A 12466-nucleotide genomic window follows, 5' to 3' on the forward strand; every position below is an offset into this window, starting at 1 on the left:
TTAAGCTTTCCTTAAGCTTAGTTACCATCTAATAATCATAAACCAACTTTTATTTTAACAAATAATCAATTAACCACAAAACTCACCTTTGCCATGGTGACTCACGACTGAAGAAGAAGAAGAGAACTCTGGAAGTTTATTTTTCCTTCTTTTCTCTTCCACGTGGCTTCCTTATCTAATAAAGGAAAATAAAAATATTCCATGTCAAATGACTATTTTACCCTTTACTTCATTCAATAATTACTAAATAACCTTCATCATATTTCCAATAAATCATTGAACTATTGAATTATCCCACTTTAATCACCAATTCCTAAAATTTTACAATTTGGTCACTAACCCGGTATTGAGGATGTTACAAATCTCCCATTCTTTACAGAAAATTTATCCTCGAATTTTCACTGAACAAATCAATAAGAACACATCTTCTATTGTTCTCATATTACCTCCTTTCTTAATCGTTTCTTCCTTTTTTTTCTTTAACAACCTTTTTCCTTTATATATTTATCTACTGTCACTGATTGTATAAATAGTAACTAGTAACTTTAATCCCTTTCTGTCTTTTCTCTCATTCCATTATGCATTTTCCTTTGACCATTTCTGCGACTTCATATAATATCACTAATCATGTAGACAGTAACATCCATTTTCACCACTCAACATCATAAATTCACCTCTAACTGCCTTACAATAATAACCAAATTCGTTTTCCATCATCATTTAACCAAAAACACGACCTTGAATCTTCTTTAAATATGATTCAACATACACTTTAAAGAATCTTTTTACATCACCTTGCACACTTTTCTTACTTTTATATCAAAATTATCATCCACACTTCCATATAACCCTTATCGTATCTGATCCTTTAACTAAATTCCTTTCATTTCTTTACTCCATTACTCCTTTATTTATTTCTTATACCCCAAATGATATCTTTCCTTTCATGTTCACATACTCTTGTCTTATCACCTATACTCATCTCTATGTATCAATCTTTATGGCATCCTCATAACTTTGATAACCCATTTACTTATACAAAACTTCATTCTTTATCATTTCTTATACTTGTATTTTCCTTCCTTAAGGTTCTATGCATATACTTATCTTCTTTTCTACATCATAGCTATCTGATCAGAATACACAACTACATTTATTTCACATCATAATTGATTAACTCAACTTTACCTTTTCTTCCAATCTTATAACCTTTACTCTGACAATTAATCAATAACATCTGTCCAATCTAGGGCACAAACCCTAGTCAACCAATCACATACATCCTTTCCAATCGAAATTATCTCAAAATTCGTTTACTTAGCTTGTCAATTTCACCTCCATTCTCATACATCCTGAAATTTCCGTTATTCAAACTCAACATCATAACTTCCTTTGTCTTATAAACAGATCATTGATATATACATTCTCAAACTCTTCTTATCAATCCTCAACTTTACTCAAATATACAAATCCTTATTTCATTTACTATATCACCTTACTATGGTCCAAATATACAACTGTATCCAGATCCATTTTATATTTGGTTGTCTTATCCTGAAAACATCTCAAAATATTAAATTCTATACCTTTTCCATCACATAATCTGGTTAGCCAATGCTAACTCTGTCCATCCAAAATGCAAACCCTTAATCGATCCACATTCATACTTATACACGGTACTATTCCTTTATTTCAAACTCATCAACTCTAGCTGTATATATCTTATACGCTTGTCATTGATGCACTTATTCTCGAATTCTCCACAAATTCTAATCACATCTTTAGATCTTTTAACGTCCTTATGGTGACACTTGCTCACCATATTCTATCTTATTCACTTTATAACAAAACTTCTCCATATCACTTTTTCGATTCGAAACAGTGAAAACCTTTTATCGCTATTCAAATATGATTTCAATTTCTGAAATCAACCTTTAATCTTATAAGACACTTTCTGAGGTTTCTGCTCTTCATCCTGCCTGGCCAGGGCAGGTGAATTGCTATCACCATCAGATTTTTCAGTTATCGATTCACTTCGATAATTTCTATAATCAATTTCTACTATATTATACAAATCTTGTTCTATTGGCAAGACAACATACTCCTTACCCTATCAGATCATATATTTTCACTCTGTGTTGGCATGTACACATTTTATGACACTTTGGACTTTAGTTTATGACGAGAATCGGCTAAATCGTAGCTCTGATACCATTAAATGTAACACCCCCAACCCGTATCCGACCCGGATCCGAGTCTGAAGTGTTACATTGACTTTTCAAAAACCTTTACTTGTATAAAATAGTGAGTAATTTAAAATTTATTATTACATATAACTAATTCAAAACCTTTATCGAACTATTCAGAGCTTATACAATATATTATTTTGAATACATGCCAACTAGAACTTTATGTATTAAAATACATATTATTCACCTTTCTTCTGATCTGACCTTTGGTAAGGAGAACTGACTTGTCTTGCTCCACATTGCTCTTTACTCTTCTCACTTTGGTAACCTACGTGTGAAACAATCACATGCTAAGTCGATGATTTAGTGAGGTAATAAACATAAAATATAACTATAGCTTCTAATCATGCATGAACAATTACTACTATCACTCATACCCTTATTCATGTAACAAATCCCTATAACACATATGCAATATATATATATATATCATTACATATAAAAACATATACACACATATATTCATCACTCATCATTTTCATCATTAGCCTTATTTCATTATCAATATTATTATCATTTATATCACTTAATACATATCCTCTTATACCTAGCATTTTAACCAACATTTACTTCATTTAATTATACAAACCACATATCATCATATAAATCATATAATACCATTCATAGCACAAAAGCATACAAATCACATGTAATATATTTGTTGTTTTTTTCTTATTAGCTCATGTATACATGAGAGAACTATAGATTTGTGAGTCTATAGAGGTTGTGCACTAACGCTGTCACCACAACTCGTATAAATGCACCGAAGTGCCACGTAGAATTGCACCGTAGTGCCGTGTAGAAATGCACCGAAGTGCCATATAAGGTTGTCCCTAAGGACCACGTAGAAAATTCCTTAAGAATCGTATACATATGCCAAGGATCAAGTATGTGTTTCAAAAGACCTCACACATGTTCCAAAGAATACATATATGTCCCGAAGGACCGCGTAGACCCTCGACTCTTGGCATGCCAACTATACCCTATCTCTCATGACACATAACATGGGCATCATCATTTATGTCATTTCACATTTTCACATAAACACGTAATTCACTTTCACATAGCACGTAGATTATGTCACATAAGTTGAATCACATATACGTATAAACACGTAAATCACTTTCACATATCACGTAGCTCTTATCCACTTTTCAAACTATTTCACATATCACGTAGCTCATATCCACTTTTCATACTATTTCACATTTCTTATCACATTGCTTATATCTTATTTTTATATCTTATCCTATATATATATATAGATATTCACATATTCATATAATCCATCATTTCATCATCTAAATGTGTATTCATATAATTCATCTTCCTATATATATATATATATATATCATTTTTCCTATACTTATATTCACTTCATTTATATTCTCCTTCTCATAATCTCATATGTCCTGATTAATAGCTTATATCATATATGTATAAACTATCTTATCTCATATCATATAGCTTATACCTCATTCTATGATATTCACCTAGATCATATCACACCTGTCATACTCATAAACATTTGTCACTTCTATTATTTCATTTATATACTAATCTAATCTATTTACCTAATTCAATTCATATAGTACCTATAACTTTCTAATATGACTACGTAGATTTCCATCATAAAACCCATATATCATAATTTTATTTAAGCATATGTATCTTTCCCATCTAACTCATCTTATATGTTCCTATTATCACTTATGTTCAAGTCTCATATCATCATATAGGTCAATATTATCTATCTTGTTTCAATTCTCATTCAATGATATAATTCTATTTTACTATTTCACATAAATGTTCATACCACTATTCACTTACCCAACTCACATTCTTATTGTTTATATAATCTTTACACTTGAGTACTTCATTCCCATCATTTCTTCTAAACTCACTTTTTACCATATTCCCATATTATTACCTAATTTATCCCATATCATGTATTCGCGTAATCTTATATTCCATTTCTATATATCTCAAAGATCTTATCACATAACTTCTCTTTTATATTCATATAATTTCTTATCATATCATCATAACATAGCATATATTCACATCAACCATGAAATACATATACAATAACATGTCAACACATACCATAACATATAACTCAAACACTCATAACAAACACATGTTCATGTTCATGCTTCATGCACAATACTATAAAAATTAGACTTGTCGCAAGTCTTATTTCCCATTAAACATCATATATAAAATAATACGCACTCACCATTGCCTCACTAAGTTCCAATCCATTTTTATAATTTCCTCTCTTACGATCGAATCATAACTTGATAATCGCTCTGGGACTTGTTCGTGCTCGATATCTATATAATCATACATTGATACATATTAGTATCCAATTGATATACACTAATATATCATTTCTTAGACCAAAAAAAGGTATAATTCTATTTCCCTTGAAGTGCATCGATGCATTCTACAGTGTATCAATGCATCCCTTAACATGTGCATCGATGCACTCCTTATGCATTTATGCATTAATTGCATTCGATGTTTCCATTTTTAATGGGTGCATCGATGCACTTCCTGTGCATCGATACACTCTGAACAATTTCTGGAAATTTACCCTTGATGCATCGGTGCACCTTGAATGTGCATCGATGCACATAGCCCAGAATTCATTTTTAAGCCCGAAAATCTACTCAAATCAACTCAAATGCTTCATCTTTCAACCCCTTTCATGTTATCAACTCATATACACATGCTTAAACCAATTTATATCCATATAAACCATCTTTAGCTTCAAAATTCTTTTCCTCATATGTAACTCAAGAATTAAACCAACTTTGCAATATGTTTTAATTCCAATTCTATGGCTTCTAACTTCTTAATTAGACCATTGACAAGTCAAATTTAACTTCCAACTCTAGTTATGAACTATATTTCCAGATTTCACTCAAGAACCTCAAATCTTTAATCTCTCCTAACTCCATCATACTTTGATTTTTGGATAACTTAAGCTTTCCGTAAGCTTAGTTACCATCTAATAATCATAAACCAACTTTTATTTTAACAAATAATCAACTAACCACAAAACTCACCTTTGCCATGGTGACTCACGACTGAAGAAGAAGAAGAGAACTCTATAAGTTTATTTTGCCTTCTTTTCTCTTCCACGTAGCTTCCTTATCTAATAAAGGAAAATAAAAATCTTCCATGTCAAATGACTATTTTACCCTTTACTTTATTCAATAATTACTAAATAACCTTTATCATATTTCCAATAAATCATTGAACTATTCAATTATCCCACTTTAATCACCAATTCCTAAAATTTTACAATTTGGTCACTAACTTGGTATTGAGGATGTTACAGTTGGAGCCATCCGATACGGAGCCATAGAAATAGGTTCAATACTCGGATAAACCTCAATTCTAAATTCTACTTTACGATCTAGAGGTAAACCCGGTAACTCTCCAGGAAAAACTTATGGAAACTCCTTAACTGTGGGGATATCATGTAATCTCACTTCCTGTACTCGAGTATCTATCACATTAGCTAGAAAAGCGTGCATCATTTTGACATCATTTTCTTTGTGGTCATGGCCGATATCACATTAGACAGGGATTTCACCTTCTCACCTATCACCATAATTTCAGAGCCTTCTGCATCCATTAAGAATAATCATTTTCAGCGACAATCTAACCATCCATGATGTGGAGACAATCAATTCATGTCCAAAATGATTTCAAACTCATCAAAGGGAAACTCCATCAAGTTTGCCAAGAATACAACCCCTTGAATCTTAATTGAACATTTCTACACACCCTAACCACCCTTGCACTTTGACCCATACGATTTATCACTATCATTTTACTATAAATTGGTTCTAAAGGAATTCATCTAGTTCTAATGAACTTGGTACTAATATACGAATGTGTAGAACTTGGGTCAACTATAACAAAAACATGCTCGTCAAAAAGGTGAAATGTACATGATATGATCTACGGATCATCCCTATCTTCACTGGTCTTTATATTATAAACTCAGGCCACACCCTGGGTCTCTTGTCTCTGGCTAGACTCATTTTGACCACCTAATCTTCCTCTTCCTCTACTTCTAATTGGTGCGGCAACTGATCTCTCCGATTGTGCTAATCTATCTCCAAATTTCTTCGGGCAACTCCGAACAAAATGACCAGATTCACCACAATGGAAACAAGCACCGAAAAGTAACCTACATATCACCCCGTGTGACTTACTGCATGACTGACATAGAGGTTTCTCCCTATGAGCTCTACCCGAGCTAGCAACATAGGAATGAGACTGCTTAGTTTTTCGTGAAGCTGCAGAATAATAAGCTCTATCAGTGAATCGAGAACCTGAGCCCTTGCTTCTTTTTGCATAATGTGTAGATGAAGACGATTCAATCATTTGTTTCTTCTGAATACTCTGTTCCGCTACTAACGTCTCCTCTTGGGCTCTTTTAATAGCCTTCACTCTGTTTATAACTTCTTGTAGACTAGACAAGTTTAAAGCCAACATCATTTCTTTTAACTTAGGCCTCAAACCCTCAATAAACCAATCCTGATGAGTTTTTCATTAGGAACTACCTCGGTAGCATAACGGCTAAGTTTGTTGTATTCAGCCTCATACTCGTGTACTGCTCGATCACTTTGCTTTAAGATCAGAAATTTCAGCAGCATGGATCTCATAAATTGTTCCCGATATTCTTGTTATACATTGTCGTATTTGTCCACCACACTCGAGCTGATCTTCGGAGTAATGATACCGCTCCGCCCAACTTTTCATGATCCGAACACTGCAAACTTTCAAACATTGCCTTAACACCATTCAACCATAAATCTGCGTCCATATGACCTTCACTTTCTTCTCCCATGAACTCAGGAGATCCCAAACTTCTTAACTCTTTTGGGATTAACATTCGCGGTACTGGAGGAGCAAAGGGTGATGGAGGAGGTTGATACCTTGTCAAGATAACATCTAGATCTTGCATAAAAGCTCCGAACTCTGGAACATGCATACTCTGAGGTGCTAGTGTTCTGGCGTTATCTGGCGGAATCGGATGTTCGCTATTTTCCTCATAACTTTCACTTCCTGATCCATCTCTACTTTCTTGCCCAGCCTCTCTTCTCGAATTCATAGAATCCGACATCTAGTACAACATTCATAAAATAGTACTAAAGTTAGTAAGGATAGACATCTATCATATTTGTTTCTATACCCTATCAGTAACTTGACATCTTAACGACATGTAAACTCTTTTTACATCAAATTACACTCGATTTAAGCTGAGAATCGGCTAAACCTTTAGATCTAATACCAATAAATGTAACACCCATCTCCCGTATACATTTCCGTACACGGAATATAGATGTCACATTACTTTTAAAATAGTAATTCTTTTAAAAAACCTGAAATTTCTTTTTTTATATATAAAACATTTTAATTACACTAGTACAAAATATATATTAACTTAATTACATAATAGAAGTACCATTCAAATATTCTTCAAAGCATTTTTACTAAATATGTTACATGTCAACTAAATACATCAAAAAGTAGTCATGTATGTCATATTGTTACTGATGAGGCGACCTTTTTTCTTCGATGTCCAAAAATCTCCTTACTCATCTACTAGAAAAATCTACGCGTGAAACTAACACACGTTAAGAAATTTCTTAGTGAGTCATAAACAATCATAAGTAAAATTCTAAACACAAATTATTTTATTACAATTCACATTTCAAGGGATTCTTTCAATTCATTAAACACTCTATAGTTTACATCGGTAGTGCTAATACCGTCATTTCTCAACCATTACTATAATCTATGTGGTTTGCATACCCATTACCAATATAAAAATACACCTCCTTATTATAAATATCTTATGTATATACACATATTTTCCATATAAAAATTCATACACTTAGTATAAATCTCTTAATTTTTGCACGCAAAGTGCCCAATACGGAAATTCATACACTTAGTATTAATTTCTTAACTTTTTACACACAAAGTGCCCAATACGAAAATTCATACACTTAGTATGAATTTCTTAACTTTTTGCACACAAAGTGCCCAATACGGAAATTCATACACTTAGTATGAATTTCTTAACTTTTTGCACACAAAGTACCCAATACTGAAATTCATACACTTAGTATGAATTTCTTAACTTTTTGCACACAAAGTGCCCAATACGGAAATTCATACACTTAGTATGAATATCTTAACTTTTTGCACACTTAGTGACATTTGGTAATCACCATACATACATCAATAATTCGTAAAACTATGACTATCATAGCATATGCATACATAATTAAATGCACTTACCTAGCTTGCCTCGTTTTGGTATCTAAACGTAAAGTTGACTACTTCGGAACTTGGCTTTTACCTTTTGCTTTGCTTGACTAGGAGCTTGATTCCGATCTATCCAATATTAATTAAACACATGTACAATATCAATTATTAGTATATTTCCTAACAATTTTACTTAACATTACTCAATAGTACCTATTATTAACTTTTCTATAACAATATCAGCTATCTCACAATTTCTGGTTCTTTAGTATTGATACCCTTACCATGGTATCGATACTACCATATTATGGTATCGATATTCTTAGCTAATGTTTTCCATTTTAGCATATAGTATCAGTACTATTCTATCAGTACCGATACTCGTGCCCAAATTTTCCAGTTTTCAACCTGATACATACCCAAATTTGATCAATTTTCCTCATATTTACCCCTAACAATTCTATGTAACTCTTCTCTACTTATACATACTAATTTTCCTTCATTTAGATACTTAAAACATCTAGTATCCCTCAAGAGAATTTGATTCTAAGAATCACACCAAAATTCTAACTTGTTTTTAAACTCATCCAATGCTTCTAATCTTTCATTTACGCCTTTGACAAGTTAATTCTACCAATAAACATCAATAAACACTCATATATTAACATATCATTCATTTTCTAAAATCTCATTTATTTCCCTTATCTCATCGTTTTAATCTCATCTAAACATTCCTTAAGCTTTCATCATATACAAGGCTTCAATAACCAACCAAAAATGAAAGGATAAACTAACAATTTTAAAACTCACCTTTGAGCTAGGGAGGAGAGCTATCCACGGGGAGAGAAGAAAAAAAAAGAGTTGAGCTAGTAAAATCCCCTTTTCTCCTTATTTTTACTTTAATACACTATAAGGAAATGATTTTTTAATTCATTTTATTCTAATTGACCAACATGTCCTTTTCATCCTCCATTGCTACAATTTAGTCTAAACTACTCTTCCCAAATCATTCTCATCTTTTATCAATTAATCAAATAGATTCTTAATTTTTAAATCCTTTCAATAGAGTCCTTAATTCAATATTTGGGCATTACCCACAAATTTTCATTGATCGTACTAAACTCTATTAGCTTATGTTTATTTTTAATTATCTAGGTTATAATTTATGGACTTTATTACTATATTTTATATTTTGAAGGACAATTTATTATTACTTTTATGAGATATTTTATTGTCAGATATTTTAACTATTTGGATTTGGATATATGTTTTGAACATTGTAATTGTTTTTGTGACTATTTTTTTAAATTTATTTGAAGAAAATTATGATTACCTCTCAAAGGCAATTAACATTGAATGATGAAAATCTATTCCTAGCAGACTATGCAACTACTCACACCATACTCAAAGATAAGAGATATTTTCTTACTTAATAATAAAAGAAGGAAGTGTGAGAACTATATCTAGTAGTACAAACATTGTAGAAGGCTTCGGAAAGCAAATATAATATTGACAAGGGGGACAAAGTTTGAAATCATTGATGCTTTATATTCCCCTAAGTCTCAAAGAAATTTACTGAGTTTTAAAGATATTCACCAAAATGGATATCATATTGAGACTATAAGTGAAAGAAATCATGAATTTCTTTAAATTACGAGAATTACTCAAGGCAATAAACAAGTTCTTGAATAGTTACCTACATTCTCGACTGGTTTGTATTACATAAAGATAAATTCGATAGAAACATATGCTATAGTAAACTAGAAGTTTACTGGTAACTTTATTATTTAGCATGACTAGTTAGGCCATCCTAGTTAAATTATGATGCGAAAAATAATCGAAAGTTCATGTGGACATTCATTAAAGAGCCAACAAATTCTTCAAAATAATTTTTCATGTGTCGCATGTTCCCTAGGCAAGTTGATAATTAGGCCATCACCTATTAAGATAAATTATGAATCAATTACTTTTCTGGAATAAATTCAAGGGGGTATATATGGATCTATATATATCCCTCATGTGGACCATTTATGTACTTTATGGTTTTAATCGATGCTTCGACTAGATGGTCCCATGTATCTTTGTTATCAACTCACAATCTGGCATTTACGAGGTTATTTTCTCAATTGATTCGATTACAATCCCATTTTTCATATTTTTCTATTAAGACAATTCATTTTGATAATGCTTGAGAATTTACTTCTCAGTCTTTTAATGACTATTTCATGTCCATTGGAATAAGTGTTGAACATCCTGTAGCTCATATTCATACACATAATGGTCTAGTAGAATTTTTAATTAAGAGACTTCAATTGATAGCAAAACCATTACTCATGAAGTTTAAACTCCCAATCACTGCTTGAGGCATGCAATTTTACATGCAACAGCATTAATTCACATCATATCAACAAGTTATCATAAAATCTCCTCATTACAAATGGTTCATGGTCAGAAACCAAATATATCCCATCTAAGAACTTTTAGATGTGTCGTATATGTTCTAATTACTCCACCACATAGAAATAAGATGGGTCCTCAAAGAAGGTTGGGTATATATGTTGGATTTGAATCCCCATTGATAATTAAATATCTAGAATCATCAACTAGGGATTTATTTACTGCTTGTTTTGCGGATTGTCATTTTGACGAGTCAATTTTTCCAACATTAGGGGGAAGATCAAACAGCTGGTAAAGTAAATTAGTTGGAAAGAATTATCATTGTTTCATCTTGATCCTCGTGCTTGGTAATGTGAATTAGAAGTTTAAAAGATTATTCATTTACAAAAGTTAGCTAATAAATTGTCAGATGCATTTACTGACCCAAAGAGAGTGGCTAAGTCACAAATACCAGCTGTGAATGCTCCAATAAAAACTTGACGTCCCAGAAGGACAACTTATAGTTGCTAATGGGTCTAATGCACGCTTGAAGCGTCTAGACCAATTGGTCCCAAAGATCCTTGAAAAAGAAAGGAACAAAGAATAATGATGGTCAAATCGAGGAAACAATGGTTATACCAAGATCTCCAGAAGAAAATTTAGACATGAATGGGAAAATAGTTTTAGAAGAAACTCAAGTACCTGAAAATAAAGAGATCTCTATTGATTATGTCATGACCGGTATTAAATGGAACTAAAGTTAAATCGATATCGATGATGTTTTCGCATGCAATGTAGCACTAGATGTGTTATGAATGACAAAGAGGATCATGAACCAAAATCAATTAAGGAATGTAGATAAAGAGATGATTGGCAAAATTGTAAAGAAGTAATTGAAGTTGAATTGAAATCACTAGAGAAAAGAGAAGTGTTTGGACAAGTAATTCATAGATCTACAGGTGTGAAACCAGTGGGATAAAAATGGGTCTTTGTGCGTAAAAAATAAAAAATGAGAAATTATGAGATATAAAGCATGTTTGGTTGCATAAGGATTCTCACAAAGACCTGGAATTGATTATAAGGAGACATATTTTTCTGTGGTGGATGAAACTACATTTAGATTTTTGATAAGTCTGACTATAAGAGGACTTGATTTACGCCTAATGGTATAGTAATAGCTTATTTGTATGGCCCACTGGATACTAACATTTACATGAAACTTCCTAAGGAATCTAAACTACTAGAACCAGTGAATTCCAGTTCTCGAGAACATTATCCAATCAAATTGAATACATCCCTCTATGGACTAAAACAATTCGGATGGATTGGGTATAATCGCCTAAGAGAGTTTTTGTTTAAAAAAAAGGTTATAAGAATGATCCAATTTGCCCATGCATTTTTATTAAGAAGTCTGGAACTGTATACGTTATTATTGCAGTATATGTTGATAATTTAAATTTTATTGAACTCCCTGAAGAGATTCAAACTGCAGTTGATTGTTTGAAGAAAGAATTCAAGATGAAAGACCTTGGAAAAATGAA

The sequence above is a fragment of the Hibiscus syriacus genome, unplaced genomic scaffold (genome assembly GCF_006381635.1).
Source record: "Hibiscus syriacus cultivar Baekdansim isolate YM2019G1 unplaced genomic scaffold, ASM638163v2 tig00002237_pilon, whole genome shotgun sequence".
Lineage (NCBI taxonomy): Eukaryota > Viridiplantae > Streptophyta > Magnoliopsida > Malvales > Malvaceae > Hibiscus > Hibiscus syriacus.